The 19,424-nt window shown below is 37.6% G+C and overlaps 2 long non-coding RNA genes across 3 annotated transcripts in view; both read right to left on the minus strand.

The window, feature by feature from the left end:
- Positions 1 to 12,098: 12,098 nt before the first annotated feature.
- Positions 12,099 to 19,424, minus strand: part of LOC146424412 (uncharacterized) — a 58,511-nt gene continuing 51,185 nt past the window's right edge. For both annotated transcript variants that reach the window (XR_014847008.1, XR_014847007.1), the window contains 2 exons: positions 14,782 to 14,932; positions 12,099 to 14,664 (listed from right to left, as the gene is read on the minus strand). This is a non-coding gene — a long non-coding RNA (uncharacterized LOC146424412). The remainder of the gene's footprint in view (positions 14,665 to 14,781; positions 14,933 to 19,424) is intronic.
- The window catches only part of LOC146424413 (uncharacterized), a 46,159-nt gene continuing 44,024 nt past the window's right edge, over positions 17,290 to 19,424 (minus strand). The window contains exon 3 of the long non-coding RNA XR_014847009.1: positions 17,290 to 17,357. This is a non-coding gene — a long non-coding RNA (uncharacterized LOC146424413). The remainder of the gene's footprint in view (positions 17,358 to 19,424) is intronic.

Here is a 19,424-nt window from a genome sequence, read left to right on the forward strand (position 1 = left end):
TTCTGCTCTTGAAATCATTTTCTGCTCTGCTGCAGAAGTGCTTTCAAAGAGAACATCATTTTGCCTCTACTTTACACCTCTCTTGGTGAATGCTCTTAAGTGTGGTCTGAGCAATTTCTCTGATATTTTCTTTTGATCATTCCCACTTTGATTAAATGTGGGATTAAAAATGAAGACTGGGCTGATGATGATCAATGTATGGAAAGTATCTTATATTCCTTCAACAACGTTGCTGAAGGTGAGAATGATATGTCAAGGTCTTTAGTGCAGCTGCTTCACAGGTGGCTAGACAAAATACCTAATATTCCAATATCACTTGTAAGGAGAAATAATTGATTCTGTCAGTTTTGAAAAAAATGCTTGTGTATCCTTTCTACCTGGGTATTTGTTAGGGATTTCCCAAGGTTTTCAAGTGTCACTAATCTTATCTGAAAACTGGATTCGTTGTTCTGTATCAGCAATTATATTGATAAAGTGAAAAAAATCAAACTGATCTGAACTGCATGTACATTGTGATCTGCACATTGAATGGTTTGGCTGATATTATTAGGACAGGTCTACTTTCCCAAATTTTTAGATTACATTTCTGCTACCTGTGAGCCAAATGTCACTCTCACTTTGGAATGTCCTTGTGTGAAAGGCTGCACAACTCTGACATTTTTCAAAGACATCTTGTATTAAAATTTTCCATGTTCACAGGAAGCAGTACATTTCTTCTCATGAGAAAGCTCAGGTCTTCATGACATCTCACCACATCAGACATTAAGAAAAATATTCCAGCATTATAAGACCACTGCAAGCACTTGGGGCCTGGGGTTTTAAAGTTAGTGTAACCTATTGATTTGATATAATCAGTGAAGTGGCAGCCAAATAATGATCCAGGAGAATTTTTTTTATTATTTGAATAGACAGTCTTATGAGGTGTACTGCGTGCTAAGGTTTATTATGTAAAAAAAAGCAAAGTTTTGCATTAAAATTGCAAAGAAAGCAATGACAACAATTACTAACTCATTTGTCTGTCAGAAAAGTTCTCCTGTCTCACCCATCCTTTTTTATCTTCTTAAAAATGTACTCAGTGTCTCCTCTGTCCCTGCATGCCATTTTCAGTTTACAAAGGGAGTGTGGAATCTCCTTCAGGTACTGAAGTTTTATCTAATTTTACCAGGAGGCCAGGCTAAACCACGTGGCAGAATCTGCTCTGCCATCCCCCGTGAGGCTTCAAGCCTTTCTGCTCTCTTGATCTATTCCTCCTCAGGATGCTCAGGATCCTGCTGACACCAGAAGCCATGAAGACAAGTCCTGTGGCAGTGATGGTAAGACAGAAATGAGGGCTTCCCAGAGGCCAAAAAGAAAGCAATTTTATGTAAGAAAATAACTGTTCATAATTTGGCCTTTCTCACCTTAAATTTTAATGGTAATGCTAATACTGGGACTTTAAATTACAGCTTTCCGTGGCTTCACACTGAATCTTTCAATTACTCTATGTAAGTCCCTTTCCAGAGCATATGCACCATGACACTGATACCACTGTTCAAATTGAAAATTATGCCTGTGTGTACACCATGCAGGGTTCCTCCAATGCCAGCAACTGGGCAGACATATGAGAAGGTACTGCTCCAGGTATAAGAAAATCCTAGTAGCCCCATGCCAAAAAATTTGTACATTCCTGGCACTCATACAGCATTCAGACCATCCTCAGGGTGGGCCAGGTGATGCTCCTGCAGATACAGCTTTTGGTGCAAGGGCAGGCAGCCCTTGGAGAGGCAAGGCAACGCTGTCAGTGATCATATTTCTGATTATTAGTGCAGTGGCTGTTGAGGCTGCCATTGCACAGAGGTGCTGGAGCAGCCAGAGACAGCAAGGTGTCTTGCAGTTTGGAAGCAGACAGAAAGTGGGCAAGTGTTTACCTTCAAAGAGAGAAAAACCATAGACAGAGTGACGCAAAAGAATGGGGGAGGGGGGGAAGTAGAAGAGAGAAAGTTTCAGATGTGTATATTCTGATGTAACTTAAATCCATATAATGGACTTTGTTGTTGTTGCTACTGCAAGCTCTGTTTTACTATTTAACCTGACATTATGGTATTTGTGCATGCCTGGCTCCCAGTCCCTTTATCTGCAGTTCCAATCCTGAACCTAGAGACAAGCACAAAGCTGGCAGAAAAATGCTCAGTTCCATGTGACTTAAAAATACGCTTTTAAACTCAAGAACAGAGGAAGGTCTCAAAAATGCTTGCTGTAAAACAGGTTTCGTGAGTAACCAGTCTTGAAAATGAATGGGAACTCTGGTAAGGAAGAGGCAAATTTTGTACTGTTTGTGCCCTACATTAATGGGAACTAGAAGTAATTGAGCCTGCAGTTTATAATAAGTGGGTGGTAGCAAGGCAACACTTTTTCCTTCCATTAACCCTGTCTGCATAACTGGAAATCTGCATACAGAAACTTAAACCCAGCTGAGACTATGTTCCTATCCCTGCTTCTAGCCCAGTTTAAAAGCAGGGGGATTGAGGCCACATAAACTACTCTGTTTGTGCAGTTCAGAGCTATTTGAATAATCCAAGCTTTCATTTTAAACAAATGAAGTGCCAGGCACTTTATGGTTGTGAAGAAATCTCCCCAAGGTATAAGTAAGGTATGGATGAAAGCAAAGTCCACTGCACATTGAGTGGGAAATGGCAGTGCACAGGAATGAATGCTCCATAATATAAACAGAAGTACAAGAGACGGGAAATTTTTCACATTTTATTAAATCAGACTTTTACAGTAGTTATTGAAAGCAAAAAACACTGAATTATATTTAGATAATAGTTCCATAAATAATGTGTGTTTTCACAGCAGTTGCAAAGTCTGAAATTTATGTGCTAATTACAGACCCCAAATCATCTCTGCACAGATTCGCAATTAAAACTGAAATATTTTCACATACAGTGTAAGCCCTGTATTCATAGCAACAGCTAAGAGACATGCTGGTTATAGTTTGCTCCGTAAATATGAATATTTTATGTTTGAACACAATTGTTTCACTATTGTTGTCCTTACATTTGGTATATTAAAAACTGGAAGAGTTTAAGGCGAGTGTCACATTGAGGATTGTTATTCCTTTTAGAAAAAATATTCTGTATATAGTAATATATACAATGCAACAATCTAAGGGAATTATGATTACTGAAAGACATAGAGAAAGAAAAATTTCTGCAAATGGTTGTCTCCTTAATAAATATTGTAAAAATCCATACTTTTAAAACCCTGTAGTGACAGCAAAGTGCAGGAAGAATGCAAAATTAGGGAGAACATTGAATAATTCAGTAGCTTGTTATGTGATTAGATCTGATTGGCCCACGCTAAGATGCTGCCCATAAAAATGATTTCCCATGGTAGCATTGGTCCTGAGGTGGGGGGCTTAAGATGTCCATAAAATGGGAGAGCAAGGCTTACTGGAACTAATAATATCATGGCTGTGCAGAATGATTGATGATCTTTAAAAAGATCCAGATTGGTTTCATCTTTCTTCAGATTTTATCACTTACTCTTTCTTAGTCATGTGCAGTCACTAAGGCAAAGAGAGGTAACAAGTGTTTGATGTATGATAGTTGAGCCACTTTTGTCAGAACTGCATTTATTTAAAACTGCTATTGTATTTGATACAAGATGTAGATGTTCGTTGTTTTTTAATCCAGCTGATCAAGAGGTAAGCCAAGAATGTGTTAGAGAAACAGTGCCAAAAATCACAGTAAAATCACAGTAAAATTTAAAGAGATCCTCTTCCCTTGCACTGGGACCGTTTCCATCACCGATTAAATGGATATAGAGCTGCAGAGGACTGACATCTTACTGGGAGAACTTCATATCCTTTATTATTTGCTGTACACACATAACTTTCAGAATGTTGCTTAAGCTTCTTTGAATACATTATCTGTTTCAATTTCCTTTACCCTTCACAATCTGCAGAAAGCCATTAAAGCTTCTTCTATGTCAGAAGAAATTTCAGATTAATCGGAGGAAAAAGTGCTTAATTTAACCAGTTTGGGGGGAAAGGGTCATTTCCACTTGTAGGAAAGCCTACACATCTCCTCAAATACGCCAAATCAAGCCAGATATCTTAATCACTTGTTGGAACCATCCTTATCAGTAACCTCTTCAAACAGATTGCAGATGAGCAGAAAAGTATTTGGCATGGTCCCCAAGGGAAGAGTATAAAAGAGTTGATCAAGTATTAATATATTGGAGTCATCCTCATTTGAAAAACTTTCCATTTTCTTAATTTGTTCTTCTTGGAAAAATAAAAGAAATAATTCATCAGGACATTAGGTTTCTGACACCCATCACAGATACACATGCATATGTTTGCATGTATAGGTACAGTAACAAGACTGTATGTGTACCTATGCCATACACCTGTATGCTTGTGCTTGGCTATGCATACAGACATGCCTATCCTCTCCACTTGTGATGGTTTTGTCCCCTGTAGAGTTTAATGGCTTTCTGTTTTGACAATTTAAACACTGACTCAACACTGTTTAACAAAATCAAGAGCAGTTTTTGGCAATTAATTTCTGCCATCAATAGTATTCTCAAATTGGACCATAACAGCAAAGATTGTGAGAGTGAAAGAGCAAGACAATTCATTAGACAACTCTGCAGCAGCTAAAAGTGGCAAGGGATGTCAGACCATGTTCCTGTGCTTCAATACTAATGAGAGTCATTGCATATTCATAATCCTAAATACAGTCAGCTTCTGATAAAAACTTTTGTCATCGAAGCTTCACAGAAAGAGCAAAGCATTGCACTCCTTGTGTTGTGGCACTTCTACCAAGCCAGCGCAAGAACAAGATTGATTGTTTTCCAACGCAGCCTGACAGGGAACTAAGAGATACTGCCCCAAGGGTCCTGAAACTAAGCTTAGTTTGATTACAAGGCTCCAAGTAATCAAAGAAACAAAAGAGAGGGAGGAAAGTAGGGGGAAGAATGTTGTTTTGCCTTGTTGGTGTGTTTTAGTCTATTTTTTTTAATTACTTTTTAAAGATAAAGAGGCTCTGAAGATGTAGCTTTCCTTATTGAGTGTTGAGAGTAATTATCTGTTAGGCATTTAAAACAGTTCATATCAATTTTTATCATGGAGAAAGAAAGGCAGGTGCTAGTAAACTTGTTCCCATGTTGTAACAACACTCCTGCATGTCTTAATAGATACAAATCTCTAAAACTCTATGAAGTTTCACATCAATATGAATAGCAAAGATTAGTGAACTCAACCTGCCAGATATTAAAATCAGCTCTGCCAAGTGTTGCACTATCCAGGATTCTTTTTTTTGCAGGTTCCTTTTCATTTTTTTGTTGTCAGCTCCTTCTGCTTCTCATCATTGCTGCCATTTTCATTATTAGTTTTGAGAAACTACCTGTCTCCTTTGCTGGCAGTCAGATCCTGAAGGTACACAGCTCTGCTAGCCTTTAACCTTGTGATACCTGTCTGCTGGGACAGCTGTTAGCATCCCCTGGAGTAAAAGAAGAGAAACGTATGTTTCAGCACCCACTTTGAAAAAGCCTTGAGCATTTTCTCACTCATAAAGATCTCTTCAGCTGGAATGCCAGCACATTTCCACATCCATTTGACAGGCAAGCAGGCTATGAAATATACATCAAATTAAGTAAAACAGGACATTAACACAAAGGTTTAAAAATCTGATTACACTGCAGGATTTTTTTGATTTTTTTTTTTTTTTAGTTTTTCCATTAATTATAAAATCATTAATTTGGGAAAAAAGGAATTTCACAGCTTAAGAGAAATCACAAACTATTAAGGACGGGAGGTTTCTGGTAAAACTGTTACATATCTTTGCCATATGTATACAGTCTTTGAAAATAGAGAAATCTTGTAGTTATGATGACTGAAGTAACTGATTATCCACAGATATTTTAAGTGTTGAGACATTAAATTGTCAGCCATATCAGTTTGATTGCAGTAAAACATGAAAACACTTACTTTTGTCTAGTTAGAGAAATTTATTTTTCCAAGAATGACAGTCCTTTAAGTAGAAAGCCGGCAGCTTGCCAGCTCGCCATACATGGAAGCTTGCAAATGAAACCCATATTTTCAAAAGTTTTTCAAGGTTCAGTGAATGGTACATGGCTCTTTGGCAAATAGCCTTGTATTAAACAGGTTTCCATATACTGCTTCGATGTCCCTTAAACCTGTTACAGACTAGTATTTATTCGTTACAAATAAATGAATGTCATAGATAATGGCTTACATTCAAGGTGAACATGTGTTCATAGTTCTTCAATTATGTACAACATTTTTCTAAAGAAAACAGTAACCCTCCTTGGACTGAAGCTATAGGAGCAAGTTTGATTAATATGTTTTACAAGACTGAAGTAAATGTTCATCATATCTGTCAGCAAGCTGACAGCTTTCAAGAAAGAACCTTTGTTCCTGGGATAAGTAAGTTGTATGATCTTCTTTAAGATACCACACTCAAAACGTTAGAGGGGGAAGGTGTTACATTCAAGTGAATTCTACTCAAAATGTGATTGCTGATAAGTCTGCTTTGTATTCCAGATCCTTGATATACACACATTATTTGACAGGATAGTGACTATTTTTTTAATTTGTTGCTGTTGCTTGTCAGAACACCTGTGCTTTCTCATTAGGCAGAGATGTACTTGACAAGCTTTTTACCTATGTATGAGGGAAAGTCACCATTAACCAGTGTGCTGCATCACTTTTGTGCTTACTTGTGTTTTAATAAGTAGAGCCTGGGCATACAGACTACTGGACACATTAAAAATTACATTTGGTTGGCTGAAAGAGTAAGGAAGTGAACCAAAATTTGAAGGACCAGAAAGGAATGATTTAGCTGAATCCATGAGAAGCAAAGGGAACAACTATCCCATCTTTTCTGGGATGTTAAATGTTTTCTCCTAACTGGAGTACCAGCAACTCTGGCACAAAGAATTAGGCAGTAGCACATTGTGTCTCCAGCATTAATGACCAAGTACCTCAAAAACATCAGCTGATGAAAAAGTAAAACTGAGGTTACCCATTGACATGGGAAAATGTATCGTTCCTAACTTCCTCAGGCAGAAAGGCAACTGCGCAGCATGAAGCATTACATTTGATTACTTTTAGATAGCCAAACTTTTCACAATAGTATCATTTCAAAGCTAGAGAAGAGTATTTGGCTTAAAAAGTCACTTACTTATCTATTTAAATTAGTTGTTATAATGAGTAATAGCAAAATCCAGCCAAAATATTTGACTGAATAGGGCCAGATTCCATTTTGATTTCAAGTCAGATAGAGGAATTAATCTTATTTCTGTTTGTCAGTGTCCCCTTCTGGGTTTGGTCTGTGGGGTCTGCGTAGGGCAGAAGACATGCCACTTGTTGTATGCTTGCATCTGCTCAACTAATATTCTCTTCTACAGACTTTGAGTGAATCCAAGGTGAGTGAGTTTCAGGCTGAAGTCTAACTACATGCTTTACAATCTGACACACTAAACAAAACCTATGTCCAAAGTGTGTTACCCAAGTGGCCCTAAGTGTCCTTCCCAAAGTCAGATGAACAAACCTGAATGTGCTCCTACAAGCAACAAGTTGTGCTTAGGGTGACAGTATGACATTGATTTCTGTATAATTTACAGGTTTAGAGCAGGAAAAAATACTTCTCTATTGGCTGGTTGGGTTATTGCTATTCTTTTAAATATGGGATTGTCTGAACACAAGCTGGCTCACTGCTCCTCACAAGCAGATCTTGCGTGAGTCTCCACTGGCACTATGACATCTTTGCAGTCTCTGTAGCATGCTCCCACAGAACAAATCTGGAGTCAAGCTTGGTTTCAGGAGCAACACAGCCACAGCTTGGTCATGAGCAGACAGACAGGTTGCTGTGTACTGTCAGACCCTGCAAGACCTGGCAGAGAGAGTTAGAGCTCAGCAGACACCTCAGTTGTCCCAGCATCCTACGACTGGCCATATCAGTTTTAGAGCCACTCAAACCAGCTTATTTGACATGAGCTAGCTCTTACCTTCTCCATCCCAGTCAGCATGTGAACACAACCAGAGAAACACAGCAGGAGTAATTATGCATCCTAACTATGTGCTAGTACAATTTTAATTTACCATCATGATGTGGGGGGAGAGGAATTACACACTTAAAATAGTAAATACCTGGTTTAATCCAAAGTAGTTTATTCCTTCCTACACAGAAGTTTATTTCCTTAAACAGTTTATTTAAATTATCTCTACCATAAGATACTGCAAAGTCCAAGTTTTTTTATTCCTTGCTCACTTTTACCTGTTTTGCTGTAATTCTACTCCTTTTCGCAGGAGAGGCATTGTTTTAGTCCTTTCAAGTTATACTTCTTCAGTCCTCCATTGTCATCTTCTCTAGGACAATTCAACAGCTTTCCCAGCACCAGAATGTGTTTGGATTGTCACACCATTTCTTAAACTCAAAATTCTGAAGCTAGCAGTATTAGTGCCTCTAAGTCTGTCATGGGGGGTTGTTATAAATTGTTATTACTATCTTAAAGAGACAAAGTATGTTCCTATCTATACATACTGTATTTAATAAATTTCTGTCTTCAGAATTCTGGGGGGAAATCATTCAGTCTTGGTAACTTGATATTGCTGAATCTCTCCAATTGCTTCATTGTTTTCATGACATGCATCATTTTGTTAAGTCCACATTTTATTTCCTCTGAAAAGTGACCATGGAATAGAATTTAGAAACATTAAATAAAATACATTAAAAGACTGGGGGAACTGATTTACTGGAAGAAGTTTAAGTTCTTCATATTGGGAAGCATCAACACTGAGATGTAATAAAAATATATAAATATTTGAAGGCTTGTAACAGTAATCATGGTGAAAAAAATTACTGGCTTTGTCATTGAAATATTTATCCTGGAGTTTCTATCTTATAAGAGAAAACGACAGCAGTATTTCAGACACTGTGGTGTAGCAACTGGTGTTGATTTAAAATCTTTAATCACAACCATCAGAAAATATGAAAATGAAAATATAGCGATGGTTTGGAAATTTTATTTGGAAGCATAGTCCACTGAAGTATGGTGCAACATCACAGATTAATTTTCAGAATCCCCATTAGCTTGCTAAAACTCCAGTGAAATGACAGCAACCACACTCCTTTGACATCAGGATTAATGAAGTAGTGAAAGGAAGAAATGAAGGAACAGGGAAAATCAACATTCAACCTGTCTGTCCCCCTCTTTAGCACATGATATTGTCTGCACATATACCATTTGCACCGGTAATAATAATATTATATCTGTTCTAAAGATCTCTGACTATTTTGATTTCTCACAGCTTATGTGATTTTTCATTTTTAACTGCTCCTGGCCTGTCAATGTATGCTCTAATCTATGTCTGATACTGGAAGAGTATCAACTCCAAAGCTTCTTTGAGTTTTTGAGGCCTACTTTAGCTTTATACTTTCCTAAGCTCTTATGAAAACAAAAAACAAAAAACTAAAAAAAGCCCCCAAAAAAAATTGTTTACAACTGCTTTAGGGGAAACATGAAGGCAAAGGAGTTATGGCTAACTCACTCCACATGAATGGCCTTCATTTGGCTAGAAACTCAAAATTCTGTTGAAAGGTAGAGCCAAATGAGAGTAAGTAATCCTAATTATATCTGTGGAGAGCCATGTAATAGTTTCAAGTCTATTTAGACTGTGTATTTATTTCCTAATTCAGTCTTTGCTCGTGTTTTGATGCCATAAATCCAATCTGCCCAAAGGACAGAATGCCATCCAGAGAGACTTGGACAAGCTCAAGAAGTGGGTACCTGGGTAATTATCTGGTTCAACAAGACCACGTGCAAGGTCCTGCACCCAGGTTGGGGCGACCCCTAGTATCAATAGAAACTGGGGGTCATGAGGACTGGGAGCTGTCCTTAGGAGATCTCCTCCTGGATACTGATGGATGAAAGGCTAGACATGCCCCAACAATGGGTACTCTCAGCCCAGAAATTGCACTGTGTCCCGCTGCATCCAAAGCAGTGTGGCCAGCAGGTAGAGGGGGGGATTCTGTCCCTCTACTCTGCTCTGGCAAAACCCCACCTGGAGTGCTGCGTCCAGCTCTGGGGCCCCCCAGCATAACAGGAATGTGGACCTATTGAAGCAAGTCCAGAGGAATCCAAAAGGGCTCAAACTTAAGAAGACAGGCTGAGAAAATTGGGGTTTGTTCAACCTGGGTAAGAGAAGGCTCCAGAGGAACCTTACAGTACCTAAAGAGGCTGTAAGGGAGCTGATAGGGAACTATTGACAAGGGTGTGGAATGATAGGACAAGGGGTAATGACATTAAACTGAAAGCAGGTATATTCTAGATATGAGGAAGAAATATTTTAAGATTAGGTTGGTGAGACAGTGCATAAGGTTGCCCACAGAGGTTGTAGATGCCTACCTCATTCCTAGAAACATTCAAGGCCAGTTGGATGGGGCTCTGAGCAACATGATCTAGCTGAAGATGTCCCTGCCTGTGGCAGGGATTGGACTAGATGAACTTTAAGGGTCTCTTCCTACTCAGATGCACCTATGATTCTATATTTTATTATTTTTCTAATATAATATCTTGTGCAATTATCATTTCCTCTACATGTCATGACATATTGCTAGCTAGTTAATGCCACTAAAGAGTGGATCACTACCAAACAGCATGCTTTTCAACTAAACCGGCAAATGCAAAATGCCACTCTTCTGATTAACAGTCCGAAAGAATTTTCCTTCTCAACTTTGGCTGTTCCACAGCAACTCACTACCTAACTTGCAGATCAGATCCATCCTCAGGTTTCCACTACCCAGTGGTGGCAGTTGGCTTACTGCAAGTCTCACCAAATCTGAATGTGTTACCAGGAAGTTTGGTCTCTTTTAATGAAAATGGATAAATGAGTTTGGTCATTCTTTCAGATGGATGTGTTTGATTTTGCAATATCCTTTTATCCATCAGGTTTTCTTACTTCATGTCTGGGAAGGAGAGGGCTTCCAGAATATTTTGCTCTTTCTAGGGTCACTTCCCTGATCACCTAAAGGTCTACAAGAAACAGAACTTCCATGGTCCTCATCTTTTTCTTGACTGTTCCATCTTCCCACTGTTTGGCACTGTGTTATCTCAGGTAATAGAACAAACTGACAGTTTCTCATAGAAGAAGTTGCATGCTTAATAAAGATTAAAAGAGTGAAATGGCCATCTCCAGCAGTGGAAATGGTTTGCCTGTTCCTATTGTTTAACAACTCTTTTTTTCCCTTTGAAAATACCAATCAACATCATTGCATCTGGAAGACAAAAATATTTTCTCATTATGTTGAACAGAAGACAAATATTTTATGAATGTAATAATTTTTCTTTCTATGAATGTTCAGCAAGAAATTGTGGTAACATTGAAAAGTAACAAATTTCAGTATTTTCTTACATATACCACTTTCAGTTGCTTTTCTGCCCTGTCACCAACACTTCTAATTATATTACTTAAAAACTAAAACATCCAGTTCATCAGATATCTTTTCCAGTCTTCACATCTCAATGGAGAATTGGTTACAAAAAAGAAGTTAGGTAACCAAACTCTTATTTTGTTTTATATTCCTGTAGGATACCTGGGTTTTAGGTATGAAGCAGAGGAAAAATTATTCTCTCCAATAAGTGTTTTCTGATTTAGCACTGTGGAACTTTGACATGTTCTTCTAGCAACTTTTTCTATTATTATCATACTAATTGTGTGCAAATAAAACATATAAAATGAACTCACTGAGAAAAATTCTCAAAAATAAAAATTTCTTCCATTTAAATATTTCTTCATTTCTAAACTTCACAATCTGGTCCAGAAAATCATACAAGCTTTTCCATGATCCAGATCTCGGCCTCCTCTTCATTTTTTCTCTTGTATAACTTTTGCAGAAGCAGCCCCAGTGCCAACTGATTAATATTTTCCTTGCTACTATTTTGTACCTGCAACCAGTACAGTGTCACAGCAAGCGGATCAGCTAGGCATGCAATCCGGATTTCATTTGGAACAGGAAATTAACTCTTTCTTAATAGATGGGTTGTTTATATGGCACATTAGTTTGTATTTTTGTAAAGTAAATATTATATATATTGTTCTTATAATTTTTACATGTGTTCATGTGTGTGAATTATAAGAAGGCTATTTATGGTCTATGTCAAAAGGTTATGAACAAATTGAGTTTATGGAAAGGGATTGCTATTTCTTTGTGATCATGGCAGTAGCTGTTTTTGAAGTGTGTCTGAAAAATCAGAGACCAGTGTTAGCCTGTTTTCTGCTCACCAAAACAATGGCTAAAGTAAACCAACATTATCTGCCACAAAAACAGACTAGCATGTATTGCAGCATCAACTATTAACAGGAGGTAACTTCCACCTGCAGAGCACAAGTTGCAGCACCATGTGTGAGCAGGAGACACCCTCTGGAAGTCTGCAGATCATTCCTTATCATCTTGTTATGCTGCAAGGAATTCCCCATGTGTGACTGTGGTGTCCTACAATAAATGCTCTGAGGTAATGTTTTGAGAGCAGGAGAGAAATATTCAGTTCAGTGAGCACTTTCCTTCTGGGCCCATCTTTGAATTGGCAGGTAGAAAGTTGTGGGGTAATACACACAGTCACTTGATGGCACAACATGAAATCAGATCCTACTACGAGTATAATCGCAAATCTAGGGCAGAACAGTAATAGTGTTCTTCTCAAATAATTTTCTTTCAACTTCTTTAGTATACCAGGAAAATTGCAAACCCTCAGCAGACTACCATTTTGATAACTCTGATAGTCATCAATGAAAGGAAATGTGATTATTATCAATAATTGCTTGTACTAGATGTCCAGAAATATAACCCTTATCAAAGACTTTTTTGTTGAATTTCTGGTGCATTCCAATAACTGTTTCTTTTAATTTTCATATTCTGCTACCCATTGTGACAGATCAAATCTTTTAAGAGTGTTTTCTCATTGCAAGTTGCTTTCAAAGGAGTACCAGCATGCATTGTCTTTATTTGTTTCACTAGACATTTGCATGTCATGTGTAGAACATGCTAGCATGAAGATTTTGGTTATTAAATGTAATAAAACATAGAGGAAAATTATCTATTTCAAAATTACTGGTTAATTATTATATATTTACAATTTTAAAATTTGGGTATAAATAATCAGATGCTTTAGTGTACATTGATACACTCATTTTTACATAAATTTTGAAATAATTTAGAGCGATTCTGTTCATTTTATAATCAACACACATGTTTTTAACTAGCCTTTAACCTCGTCTTTTGAAAGTTAGTTTCAGAAAATGCACTAGTTTAAAGTACTTACATAAGCCAGTCAAACATAGCAAACAATCAGCAAGAACTTTAATAACATCAGATTAAATATTTTAAGTGATTTTTAGTCAGTATTTATGGGTATAAACATTTGGGGAAGTGATTGCAAAGAGAGAGTGAGGAGCCCGAAATTTCTCCCTCCACTGACTTAGTCAGCAATTTCTTCTTCACTGTTAGGCATTAAATGATCCCATCACCAATTAATCTGAATATTTGCTTTAATACAGCTCTCTTACAACTGAAGTTTGAAGATATTTTCTTAAACTAGATTCATCTTTGTGTTTTAATTTCATAATAAGTATGAAATAAAATGTGACAATATAGAGTGTCAGACAATTGTTTTAATAAACTTACAGCTAATCTGCTGAAAAATTATAATTGCTTCTTTTTTAATCAGTGCATGAGTTCACAAAGTAGGAAAATTGTCTTTCTACATGTGGTCAAATCCTTATTTCTCCAATTCAAAGATATTTCCTTTCAATGCTGTATTTTGTGAGTGAGAGATGAGTAGGTGTTTGACTGTGGTAAAGACAGCATTCAGCAAAATTTTCCTGCTGTTACTAAAACAACTGTTACTATTTGATAATATGCTTCAGATAAAATTGACTTTGCCAGACCATTATAATGTTTATAGTATTTGATACTTCCTATTTGTAAAGAAGGGGGCAAAAACAATTCTTGCTTACTATAAGCCAGTTTTTTGGAGAGGGAAGAGTTGTTTTTGGGGAAGTTGGGGGGTTTTTTTATTTTCCCTACCTTATGACACCAGACACTTTGTATCTCAGCTACCAGGTGCATAAATGATCAAATTAGGAAAAGTAAAAATTTTTGTGTGCTGAAGATTGTGCAAGAAGTTATTGTTCAAGTACACACTCCATTCAAGAGTCTCTGAGGTGAGAGGTGTGGGTTGATAACACATCAAAAGAGCTGCTAACTAGAAGGCCCTAAAGATAATTTTCTGACAGAAAAAATTTAAATTTGTTTGAGTACCAGTATGTATCACCATCCATTACAGTTATTCCAGAGGAAGAATAATAATTCATGGAGAAATTTATCACAGACAAATAATAATTTCTTCTATGAATATAAGTTTGAGTATTAATTAAAAATTGTTTTCTTATCTTCTGGGTTGTTTTTTTTAGCATATGAGTAGTAGATAAAGTCCATAGTTGGTTATTTAACTTTGTTTTCTCTGTAACAGTAAGTCTTCAGACTGCAGGTGGATTGCAAAGGGATTTTGGCAGTGTATTCAACATATTGAGAAAAATCCATTTTTTCTGCTATTACTTTCCATTGTAAGTCAGTCTCCTGCCAGTGTTTGTGGTGACTGTCAAAAAAAAGGCAGGAAATACAGTGATTAAATATGCTTTAGAAACCAAACAAGAATTTTGTTACAGAAATAATAGTGGAAGAGAAAGTGGTTTATTAATACCTGCAGTATCACCTGCCATCTGGAAAGGCTCAGCCCACGCTACAGATGTAAGATTTGGACACAAATTTCTGGTGTGTGATCCCAGACTTCAAGCTTGATTAGTCAAAGATATGTCTGTAGTTTTAGCCAGCACTTCACAGCCATTTGGCACCAGTATAAAGACCTACACAAGGTGCAGAACAATAGGGAATTAGTCCCACTGAGCTTAACAAAAACTTTGAGAGGGGAAAAAAATCATAGTTAATTTGTATGTTCTTTATAACTTAAAAATGTTCTGGGAGGTGCTAATACAGAACAAAGAAGTTCCAGTACAGCCAAGAGGAATACTGAAAACACAAATAAAAACATACGGAGACCTTTAGAAACAAGCTAAAATTTGCCTTCTACAATGCCTCACTACACACTCTCTGTTCTTCCTGCAGCTCACAAGGAAAGGATGGGTTTGGGTTTCCTCTCCAGATGAAGACCTTAGCTGTATATTTCCATTTAGCACTTCTTCCAAAACTGCTGCATTATCCCTCTTTCTCTAACACCTACTATGAAATATTTCACACTTGTTCTGTCTCACTTGAGGTGCAGGAGGGAAAAGGACACAGGCATCATCAGGGGTTATGCCCAACACTGCAAATGACTCTGCGAAAGCAAGCCATCCCCACTGCCCTTGAGTTAGATGATTGAGGGTGTCACTTTTCATAGACACCATCCAAGGAACAGCAGCAGCAGCAGTACAGGAGCTGACACCTCAAATTCAGTGTGAATGAAAGGACTCGTGGGATTCCTCTGGCCAGTCTTTCTTTTATGTTTTTCATGATCTGTGATATTTTGAAGAAAGAGTGCTGCTGCTTTTATACACGAGTAACCTGTGACAGTGGGTGAGGAGGAGGCTTTTCCAAGCCCCACACAAGGAAATGCATTAAAAATGTATACTATGCTAGCTGTCACATATTTCTGTGTTCAGGTGGCTTATTGCCATGTAGCCTGTTGCGACACCACAAAATCTATTACATACATCTGTAGTCATTTAATGTCATGCAGCTTTCATTAAAGCTTTGTTGGGCAAGGTTATCTTGTCCTTCAAGATTCCGGTTGATTCATGTATACCACAAATCTCTGTCTAGTTCCTTTCTTGTTCTACTCTATGTCAAGAGTGGAAGAGCCTGGAAACTGTTTTATCTCACCTTACTAAAAGCCTCTCCAAAGGCCTGTGAAAGGGAGGGGAGTTGAGGGGAGGGGAGGGGAGTTGAGGGGAGGGGAGGGGAGGGGAGGGGAGGGGACTAATATTTCAGTTGAAAGGGACTTGCGACACTTACCTAGTCTGCCTGCCTCACCTCTTCAGGTCTAATTAAAGTTATTTAATTAAATAATGGGCTAAAACATATTATTCAGCACATTACCTAAATGCCTCTTAAACATTGACAGGATGCCACTGACAGAGCATCCCTCTAGTCCCAGTATTTGGCCACCCTTTCAATTAAAAAATACTTCCTAATGGCAAGCTTAAACTTTCCATTACACAGGTTTGAACCATTCCCACCTGTCCTGCTGGATCCCAGGAACAAGAGATCAGCACCTGCCTTTCCAGTTCCCTTTCTCATAAAGCTGTAGGCAGCAATGAGCTCATCCCTCAGCCTCCTTTTCTCCAAACACTCTTCCAGAGTGCTTAGCTGCTCTTCAAAGGACATGTCTTCCAGTCCTTTCACTAGCTTTGTTGACCAGCTTATGGTATTCTGCCTAAAGAGCAGGGTGCAAGCTGCAGTGTTTAAGATGTATCTCAAGACTAATAGAACTACCCAAGCTGTAGATGAAGGACCATATTGGAGTTTGACATCTCTTGTTGGCATCCCTATATCTGTCTGTCTAAGGGTGGCTCTTTAAATATGGAAGTTGATTTACAGGACCACAACTTAGTTGTTGCAAAGGTCAGTGATAAAGAGGCAGTGATGGGCATGATACGCAAATTGTAATAACAAATTATAAAATAAAGCAAGCTGACATCTTTTCTCTCCAAAATTGAAACATCTGTTGCTCACAATAGATCACCATATTAAGGCACAAATTCCCCAAAGTTAGCCCAAGGGCTGCACTCCTGTCTGCTGTTTGTGCTAACTTGTAAAATGACATACCATGCAAAAGAGAGAAGCCATACAGCTGTCTGGTCGTCCCCATGTAGGTGGGCACCACGTCCATCCTACTTGCTGTTATTTACACAAGACATTGATGAGGAATGAGTCCACCACAACCACAAATTAACCCTACATGGCCTAAAGAGGGTGTCACATTCTCTACTCGGGAGTGACGTGGACACACAAATCATTTTGGGATGCGTGAGATAAGCACTTTAATAAAATACTGATTTGGGGACATTAAATTCTGTTACTATTCCAATTTTCCTGAGAAATGGCTGTTTCTACATTAACTGTTTAGATATGGAACAGACTTGTATCCCACTGATAAGAAATGTGAGTAGCACTTTATTTTCTATCCACTCTCAGATGGAGCAAAGCACATATACTGTTATACCTTTTTTTACAATGTAGATAAGATCTTTTGGTATTTTCACCACCTTCCAGGAATCCTCTTCATACAATCTGAAAAATTTCAAACAATGGTAATAGCGATGGGAGGTGGGGGTGTGGAATCTGGTTTTCCTTTTATTTTTTCTGGGTTGGTGTTAATTTAATTATATGTGACATTGCTATCAGTGCATTGCAGTAAAAATGAAATGCTATCCAATGTGCATAGACACTATGGAAATTTCAAATGACAAAAGCAACAACAAAAATTATACTTTCCTTTTCCTTTCCTGTGTATTCTGCATTAACATAAGGATATGTGACTTTGCTATCCATGCACTGCAATGAAAATAAAATTGGTAGCCAATGTGCCTAGACAGAACCTTCAAATAAAAAAAAAAATAAATTATACTCCATTTTATCCTGTAAAAAATGCATGGTGTGAGGCACAAATTTCACTTCACTGCCACATCACAAATAATATGCCGGCTGATAACCTATATTTCTTTCTCATCATGAGGGAGAAAAGTGCTTTAGAACATTTTCTTAATTTCTTTTTCATTTTGTAAACATTAAAATATGTTTTAAAATACTTTCTTCTATTAAGTTCATTGTGTTTATATATTTCCTGAATGAATGGGGTTTTGGTAAAATGTTTGTGTCTAACATTACTCATATAAATAAAAATATATTTTATGGGATAATAGGGAAGCAGATATCTGCATGCAACATTTTCCTCATTAGATGTGCTCATGTTGGCATATTTTTATGACTTCACTGCAAAATACAATGCGCAGATTTGAAATCTTCTTAAATATAGGTTAACAACTCAAATGGTTCAGTTATGCTTGGAGAATTGTTTCATAAAGAAGTAGTTAACATTGCTGTAGTGTGAGACAATATGACCTGAAGGAATATGCTCATAGACACAATGGGAGCAAAACGAGCAACAAAACCTCATCTATGATCAGTGAATGGCGTATGGTCCATAGGTCCTTTCTTCAAGATGATGGGACAGCCATCTGACTGTCTTTGTTTACAGCTAGTGAACAACATTGCAAATAATTACGCTTGTGTTAGGTGTCTTAGCATTATTTTTCCACTATGCAGTTTTTGTTGTTTAACACAAAGATTGGTTTCCTCAAAAATAGCCAGCAGAAGACACAGTTGTCCCAAAGACAGTAGGTTTTAAAAAAATCTGGGCTATGCTTCAAAACAATGGTAGCAAACAGAAGTCTAGAAAACTTTCAGCAAGGAACTCTCCCAGTTTAATGGGAGAGGGCTCCATCTTTGGGAGCTGCACACCAGTTGCTGTAATGATTTAAAACAAGCACAGCTGTCATGACTAAAAGTCCTCCTTGAAACAGGAAGAAGTAGCAGGCAAGGCAAGCTGCAGGGACCAAAGGCTCCCAAGGAACAGAGCTCAATACTGGTCAGTCCGAACAAATTGTTTTTTCTGCTCTGGATGTGTTTAAAGGCTTTTTTCACTGTGATTGTAGGAATGGAATGAATACTCCAAACTCTCAGTGCTTTCATCTGGGGTTGTGGGATTGTATTGTTACACCCTCTATGCCCATGCTCTGAAAGATGAATACATAATTGAGAAATTCTCTCTTCTAAAATATTTCTTAAATCCAACAACAAAAGCGTTTAATCAGAAAGTTACTCGCTTTTCAGGGATAGTTCTGCCATAGCTGTTTGGATAAAGTGATTGGAAATCAGAGCTACAGTCATTTAAATAATCTGCTAGAAAGCTATTACATTTCTGTAATGCTAGTAATTTTTAAATGGCTCTCCGTTTGATTCATGAACAATACATTAACAGTACATGATTCACATGGGCAACTTTTATCAAGCATTTTTCCCAAAAAGAATGTCAGACTGGGTGAAATCCATTGTATATGGCAGCATTTTCATATATAAATATATTTTAATAGCAGGCTTTAAGGTTCGACTTCTTACAGAACAAAGTTGACAGAGAGGTTGAGGCTTCCACAGAAGATCAAGGAGCCAACAAAGGCTGAAAGATATTATATAGATAATTGTAAAGATTTTGCTGCAGTTCAAGTGCTTTTGAAGTTCTGTAATGATTTCTTGCTATCAGAAACTGCCAGGTTTAATTGAAGTCAAAGCTTGCCACTA

Source organism: Lichenostomus cassidix, chromosome Z (genome assembly GCF_008360975.1).
Source record: "Lichenostomus cassidix isolate B80296 chromosome Z, HeHo_3.0, whole genome shotgun sequence".
Taxonomy (NCBI): Eukaryota; Metazoa; Chordata; class Aves; order Passeriformes; family Meliphagidae; genus Lichenostomus; species Lichenostomus cassidix.